This window comes from Mus caroli, chromosome 2, assembly GCF_900094665.2.
Source record: "Mus caroli chromosome 2, CAROLI_EIJ_v1.1, whole genome shotgun sequence".
In the NCBI taxonomy this organism is placed as follows: domain Eukaryota; kingdom Metazoa; phylum Chordata; class Mammalia; order Rodentia; family Muridae; genus Mus; species Mus caroli.
The window spans coordinates 156,306,845-156,314,391 of NC_034571.1; the positions used below are offsets into that span (position 1 = coordinate 156,306,845).

Below are 7,547 nucleotides of genomic sequence, written 5' to 3' on the forward strand. Positions count from 1 at the left end.
TTCGAGACAGGGTTTCTCTGTGTAGCCCTGGCTGTCCTGGAACTCACTTTGTAGACCAGGCTGGCCTCGAACTCAGAAATCCACCTGCCTCTGCCTCCAAAGGCGTACGCCACCACACCCGGCCAGTCCACAATTCAAGCTGGGAGCAAAACCTGGCAGAATTGTCCACGAAGCATCGGTATGAAGACACTATGGACGCAAGACTGAGGAGTCTTGGTGGCCCCGCTCCATAGTTCAAGAGAAGGCCGGGCCAGGCAATGTGCTGCGGTGTCAGAGCCCCTGAAAAGAGGCCCTGTTTAGACAGGAAGTAGCAGAACACCGTGCTTGCTTTGTTCCAATTCCTCTTTGCCACGCCCAGATCTCTCCATTTTGGAGTGAGGATGTTTATTCCGTGCCATTAAATGTTGGGAGTCTGTAATTTATCTTTATTTTAGAGGTGCTCCCAGTTAAGAGACTTGGGACTTTTAAATTGTTGATGACTATAATCTCTCTGTATATTTGACTGAATGAATTTTTCACGAGCCTATGAAATCAAGAGATGGTGAATTACGGTTCAAAAGTGGCGTGTTCTGTTGTCAAATAGACAAGGACTCTGGCTGTGCTCGTGGTGACTATTTGACAAGATCTGGACTTGCCCCCTGCACGCCTTCAGGGGATTAGTTGACCTGTGGGCATAAATATCAGGGATTATCTTAATTACGTTAATTGACTTAAAAAAGACCCATCTTAAACGAGGGGGAACAATTCCCCTGGTGACACAGTATACAAGACGGAGAAAAAGAATGAACAATGCCCGTTCTTCCATTTCTTCACTATGGCTGCAATGTGATCAGCTGCTTCCTATTCTACTGCCTCGACTTCCCCAACAGGAAGGACTAACCCTTACCTGTGAGCCACAAGAAACCTTTTGTCTCTTTAGATGTTTTTGTAGGACGTTTTATCACAACAGGAAAAGTGACCAAAGCATCCCTCTACCCTCTCCTTCCAAGTGCTGAGGGAGGAAGGCCACAGAACCTGGTACCTTGCTCACACTTCTTCCCTCATCCCCCTGTCCTCCACATCCCACCCCAGATCATGGGCAACGAAGTTATGTACAACACGAATTTCACTTCATACCAATAAAGTCTTATGAAAGATTGGCCACTAGGAAAGAAAGAAATATAGACATCAGTGGGTATACAGAGCACTTTTTAGACAACCTCTAAAAAGACTTAAGAAGACTCATCTTGACTCTATGTAGAAATCTCACATCCATTGCCAATGTACTTGGTATGCTAGCAAGGCACTGGACCTGAGTTCATTGGCTCGCTATTTGAAAGCCAATGAATGCATCCTTAGGAGATGAGAACTGGTAGGAAAGAAATCACTTTGTTCAAGAACCAGAACCTAGGGAGATGGAGGAAGGATATCATCACCAGGGCAAGACCGTGTCAGAGAACTCCAAAACAAGAAAGAGTTTTCATGGCTAAGAAAAGGAGGCTCAGGACAATGAGAAAGGCTCCACGCTGGCTGGAGCTTTCATCATCTAGGTTTGAGATTTTCCTCTCTCTTCCCCTTAAAATACACTTGAAATGATTCATGCCCACAATTCTTTAGACAAACATATTATTTCCCTGAAAGATAAACATCAATCTAGTTTTATGTAAAGAGCAAGACTTGCAAATCTTTGCCCTGGGCCTTGATTATATCCAAAGATCATTAAATGTACTGGATAAAGAAAAGCTAAAAAGATGACAGGTTGCAGACATTTTAGGAGTAGTGTTTATTTAGATTTTTGCCATAGTCGACTCACAACTTTGGGCAAAGGGGGAATTAAAAGAATGAATTGATAACTTTACATGGGGCAATTTGTAGTGTAAAGCTGAAAATAGGACTGTGAATAATACTGTTTTACAATAAGTAAATGTTTTATGATATTATCATTATGATATTACCATTAATGCTGGCACAAAATCATAACTTCAATGAAAAGCAAAGATTGTGGCAGAATTCATGTATTAATTCACAAAACACCCATTTCAACCACATCTCTGTAGTAGAGATAAGAATGTTAAAAAATCATTATCCAGACCCCTTGAAGCTAGGGAGGGCTGCGAGTCAGGCAGAACTCTAAGTTATCCTCTCACAGTCTTGAGCCAAAACAAAGGTAATTCTAGTTTGCATAGCAATATTTTCTAGACAAGTTTATTGGTGATTTTTTTTTATAGCTTCAATTTTGATGCTTCAAGTTTCTCCTGCATCACTACCATGGGGCATGGGGTGAACCGAACCATGGAGGTGATGAGAGATGGCTCCGCAGTTAGGAGTTATTCATTACTCATGAAGCACGAAGGACTCTGCTTCAGCTCCCTGCACTCATATGGTGATTAACTATAACTTCAATCCCAGGGGATCTGATGCCTTCTTCTGACCTCTGAGGGCAAAACTCCCATACACATTTTTAAGAAGTGATAAATTTTGTTTAAGTTAAAGAGAGAGATGGATGGTGAACGAAACTGTTGAAAATAGAAGTGTCAGGCAGTTGCCTTCCCCTGTGTGACTAGGCAGGTGACTTCCCACTGATTCTCAGGCCACCAGAGGCTGGAGGGGGGTGGGGAACTCTTCACAGTTGAAATGCATGCCTTACCTCCAAGTACTGGAAGTGACCTCGGCAGTGGCCTTTCTTCTCTTCTTCCGGTTATGTAGGGGTTTGGCATCCCAAACTGGCCTCTGGTGCTCCCAGATCACCAATAACAAAAGGATAACAAACTGCCACAGGATGCTCTAAGCTCTTGCCTCACCACTTCCTCCAGTTGGGGCAACACAGCCAGAGAACTGCCCTCAGGAAAATGCAATCTCCCTGTTAGCCAACGCTCCACTTCCCCTGGCAATGCAACCAGTAAGTAACTGTGGTGGTCATCTTCTGGCTTCTTCAAAGCAGTGCCATGGGCGCATAACCAATGCCAAACATCTTCTTGTATAGATGGTAACAACCTTTTATTTTAAGTGTGTGTGTGTGTGTGTGTGTGTGTGTGTGTGTGTGTGTGTGTTCAAGTGTGTGCATGTGTGTCTGTAAGTTAGTCCTCCTAGCCCCTTAAGTGTTATAAAATTAGAATTAGGCTGTTAGCAACTAACTTATCTTGAGTCTCCTTGTTGTTAAAATTTATTGGCTGTCCTTTCAAGTGCTTACTCTAATTGTCTTTTGGAAGTCCGGACCCTCCTAACATTCATCAAAAAGAAAAAAGAAGAAAGTATTTGTCTCTGTTGACTTGAAAACTAGGAGAGTGTTAACAAGCAAGCAGGCTATGCTGAGATCAGCGTGCATTTTCAGAAACATAAATCTTACGTGTTACAACAAATAGAACATGAAGCGATTACAAATTACCATGGGAACCACTCATGCCAGCTGGCTGTTTGTTTAAACCTCCAAAGCAGAGAAGGGTGTGCCAGTAGGACCTGCCTCAGGGAGGACAGAGATATCAAAATAGGTTTCACCACAGCCAATCATGTCTGCACTAAGGGATTAGGAAGTGTTGCAAGCATTCCCTCCCTTCTTTAAGAACAAAGCTACTACGGAGAGACTGGAGAGATGGCTCAGTGGCTCAGAGCCCTGGCTGCTCTTCCAGAGGACCAAGGTTCAATTCCCCACACCCACATGCTTGTTTACAACCACCTATAATTCCAATCCTAGGGAACCCAACACCCTCCTTTAACTGGCATCCCAGAGATCTGAACATTAGGGACGCTGTTGTCTTACCTGGGTATTGCCCCATTGTGAGCCTCAACTTACCTATCTAAACAAAGACTTCTGTGAGGTTAGCTAAAATGAAGTCTGTCCCAGCAATGGTATCCCTGGGTACTCCTGGGAGTTCTGTCTGTACCCCCTTAGCCAATCAGGGCCACCAACCTGCCAATGAGAGTGAGCTCTTATGATCATTGGTCTATGCCCCCACCTCCAGCCCCAGGCATGCTTCTTAGAGGACAGGAAGTCCCCTTCTGAAACAGTGACATTATCACAATCTCTGGTCCTTCTCAGTTCTAAGGCTCTATTCCTTTGCCAGATCTTCTGTTTTAGGATATTTTTATTTTAAATATGTGTATACCTGTGTGAGATATGTGTGTACATGAGTGTGGTGCCCGTGGGGTTCAGAAAGAGGGTGTCAGCTCCCCTGGGGTGGGGTTGCAAGCAATTGTGGGTCACCCTGTGGGTCACCCAGTGTGAGTTCTGGAGACCAAGTGTTGGTCCTCTGCAAACACAGTTCTCACCCTTAAACGTTGAGCCATCTCTCCTGCCTCGGACAGAACCTTCTTTAGATGGGTTCCAGAGTTTCTCCCAGATCCCTAAATCTCAGGAACGAAGGATCAAGTGCTATGTGAGTTTTTCAGATGAGTCCATGAGAATTAGAAAGTGATTCAGACACAAAAAGGTTAAAGCCCATCCCTTGAAATCTAGTTTGTGTCTCTTGGCTTCTCATTTCCTTTTCTGTGCTGGGTGATTCTCTGGTCTTCCTCGAACTTTTGCTTGTGTTTTGCTCAGAGCTATACATTCCCCATTAACCTGCATTCCCCTGTACTAGACTAAGATGCCCTTAAAATCAGGAGTTTTACAAGCCTTCTTCACCTCTATATTCTCAGAAACCTAGTACACACCAGTATGCAGCACTTAGTCAATGACTGAGGATGGGAGTTCCCGAGAACACAAAGGTGTCGGGGTCCAGCCTCGACACAGGATCGGAGTTCTCAGCTGGAAGCAGGCATATCTGGAAGGTGCATAATAAACACACACAGACAACTTTTCAGGTACAAACTGACAGGCAATTTTCCAAGGCTTAAAGTTTCTCTCTCTCTCTCTCTCTCTCTCTCTCTCTCTCTCTCTCTCTCTCTCTCTCTCTCTCTCTCTCCTCTCTCTCTCTCTCAGCTTGAAGCTGCACATGCTTTTGCTCCCTCCTTGGGCTGGGGCTGTGTTCTCTCATTCGCTCCCTTTCTCACACTCTCACTCCAAATAATGTTGTTGTTGTTGTTGTTGTTCTTCTTCTTCTTCTTCTTCTTCTTCCTCTTCCTCTTCTTTCTTCTCTTCTTCCTCTCCCTCTACCTCTTCCTCTTCTCCTTCTTCTTCCACATACACACTCTGTCCTCACACACATTCTCTCTCCTCGCACTCTCCACACTCTCTCCACACTTTTTCTCTTCATTCATTGTCTCTCCTTTAACTTGCCCCAGTCTTTTAATGATACTCCAAAAGCAGGTAGGAAAAAAGACCTCGAATAATCATTGCCAAATCAAATTCCAAAGAATATCCACATCCCACAAAGAATCAAGAATATAGTCTATTCTTGCTTATCCAAGAACCACTTTCAAATGTGCAAAATTCATTTTATAATTTCAATTTACAATTGCTCCCCAAAGCTTCAAGCTTTCCCTATTCCCAGGCCTGTGGCCAAAATAATAATAATTGCAAACTTATCATTATTTACACTTTAATTTTTGACTTATTACACTTCAGAGCTCCGAGGTCAGCTATATGTGTTTTCCTGTGAAGCTCTAATGATAAATGACATGGGCAAAGCTGCCAGGCAGTGGCCAGAAAGAATCAAGTTAACCCTTAACTCAGCCGTTCTGCTGGCTTCTGCTTCTGCACATTGCACACAATGACTCTGCTAAGAGTCCCAGGGTTGTGACTTCATTTTACTAGTAGAAGATTTTGTATAGTCTATTCTTGCTTATCCAAGAACCACTCTCAAATGTGCAAAACTCACTTTATAATTTCAATAGTATTTTTCCTTTCTGAATTAAAGTATCCTGTGTTTGTGTTCCCTTATGTCATGATTGTGTCTCTTGTACTTATGCTTTTTCATAATTCCTATAAATTCCTTCACTCTCTGGTGATGGGCTCTATCCGACTCTAGCGGTACGTGATTCTGTTACATTTTCTAATATTTCTAAACATGATTTCTTCAAACTTTCCTTGCAAGTCAAACACTAACCTGGAACTACCATTGTGCAGTTATTGCATTGTTTCCAAGATGAGGACACACAACCTACACCTAGGACTGTGCCCCATGCCTCAATTTTTAATTGTTTAAGAATCATTACTCAAGGAACATCTAGATTCACAGCATTCACCAGAGCAGAAGAAAGAAGTAAGAAAGTCAGACATAATAGAATAATTATGCACACCAAGGCCAACTGAAAAGCAGTCACGCTCAAATAAAATCGATACAACTGTTGTCCGGGGCTAAGGTTAGGAGAAATGGGAACAACCTTTTTTTTTTTTTCTTTAACAAGGAGCTTGTGAGATGTGTCCATCCTGGCCTGCTGCAGGCAGTCTCTGTCATTGCTATGCTATCCCCAACACAAAGGTCCACTCCACTCATTTTTTTTCACTTTAGCTACAAGAGACAAGACTGACACCCAGTATTCAAAAAACTTAAAGGTAGAAATAAGAAGGCCACCTGCCCTAAGGCGCTGGTGGTGGAAGCTTGCAAGGCCACCCTGCCTCACAGTGCAGACAGTGGGCACCACTACAATGAATAAATATGTGGTGGAAAGACAAGAAAAAGAGAAAAACAGTGTGGTACGTGCAGAAAGATGTGGAACTGGAGACACAACAGCCATGGGGACCAGGCTGATGTGAGTGACCTGCCCTGCTCCTGAGTCATGGTGATGTCCACATCTGTGCTGCCTCCAGGGGCCATGTCTGGACCCTTGGTCTGTGTTGATGTCTAGGTTGCCACCGAAGGCCATTTGGATGTCCATGGTCAAGGGCCATATTGATGTGAGAAGCCAAGGGCTGTGTCTGTGGTCTGTGCTGTCACCAGAAACCATGTGGCAGCCCGTGACCATGCTCCTTTTGCAGAGATATCAATGATGGAAGACAGATAGTTGAATAAAAGGGACACGGAAGCTTCTGAGACAACCCCTACCCCCACTCCAACTCTGAGCCTCACCCCACCCCCAAAAAAGTAGCAGCCTGAACAGGAAGCCATCAAAGAGATCACTTTAAAAAGTGTGATTGGACCAGGCATGGTGACACACACCTTTAATCCCAGCATTTGGGAGGCAGAGGCAGGCAGATTTCTGAGTTCGAGGCCAGCCTGGTCTACAGAGTGAGTTCCAGGACATCCAGGGCTACACAGAGAAATCCTGTCTCAAAAACAAACAAACAAACAACAACAACAAAAAAAAAGTGATAGGAATGTTGAAGTCAGCTCTCCACACTCGATGGCTTCTGGCAGTGGTGCAGGAGGGGGAGGTCTCAGCTCTATTTAAGGGCCAAGCCGCTGAGAGTTTAACCATGCTCCAGAAGGATACGGATAACTCTAATTGGACTTGTCTTTTATTTCTCCTTTCTTTTCTTCTTTTTTGGGGGGGCGGGGGGCAGGTGAGGGGGATTCCACAAGAGTTAGGGGGCCAGCATGGGAGGACTTGGGTATGAATATGATAGGAGTACAAGATGTGAAATTCCCAAAGAATCAATAAAAATATTGTTCTTTAAAAATGGTAGAAAATATGTTGAATGAAGGAATGAATGGGAGATCACACCCATAGAATGTCATCTTCCCCTCCAG

General features: G+C 43.9%; 1 protein-coding gene across 1 annotated transcript in view; it reads right to left on the reverse strand.

The window, feature by feature from the left end:
- Slpi (secretory leukocyte peptidase inhibitor) overlaps window positions 1–2,699 on the reverse strand; it is an 18,282-nt gene extending 15,583 nt beyond the window's left edge. The window contains exon 1 of the mRNA XM_021156428.1: window positions 2,627–2,699. The gene's annotated coding sequence lies outside the window, so the exon portion shown is untranslated. The remainder of the gene's footprint in view (window positions 1–2,626) is intronic.
- Window positions 2,700–7,547: the final 4,848 nt, after the last annotated feature.